Raw genomic sequence first — 548 nt, 5'->3', positions numbered from 1 at the left:
AAAAAAAAAAAGGAAAGAAAAACTGATGTATTTTAACAAAAGTTATATTTTATGGGAGCTCTGATTGTTCAAGGCTGCATTAAGTATTTTTTATTTATATTAAATATTCTGGTTTCATTGTGTTTCTTTGATTATCACCTAAAAATATATATTTTTTAAATCCAGCTAATGTATGTGGTTTTTTCAAACACAACTAAGGAAAAATCAATATCTGATCTTAAGTTCTGAACCAGATAATGATATTACATGTAAAGGAAATGGTATGGTCAGGTAATCTTTTAATCTCTAGTTATCCTGTGTTTTACATATCTTTATAGATGAAGACTTGTTTTATTTTATTACACATTATTTTTTTCTTGATTGCTTGAAATAAACCATTTCTAATCTAATCTAAATCTAATATATATTTGCTTTTATTAATACTGTCACATTTTCTAAACATTATCACTTATTGTTTTAATGTTTAAATACCTGTTCTCTAAAATATAAACTACTACTACTAGTACTACTACTACTACTACTAGTATTTGTTTAAAACATTTTAGGAA

This window comes from Oryzias melastigma, linkage group LG21, assembly GCF_002922805.2.
Source record: "Oryzias melastigma strain HK-1 linkage group LG21, ASM292280v2, whole genome shotgun sequence".
Taxonomy (NCBI): domain Eukaryota; kingdom Metazoa; phylum Chordata; class Actinopteri; order Beloniformes; family Adrianichthyidae; genus Oryzias; species Oryzias melastigma.
The sequence above is the reverse complement of the archived record's forward strand: the minus strand, read 5'-3'. Positions refer to the sequence as shown.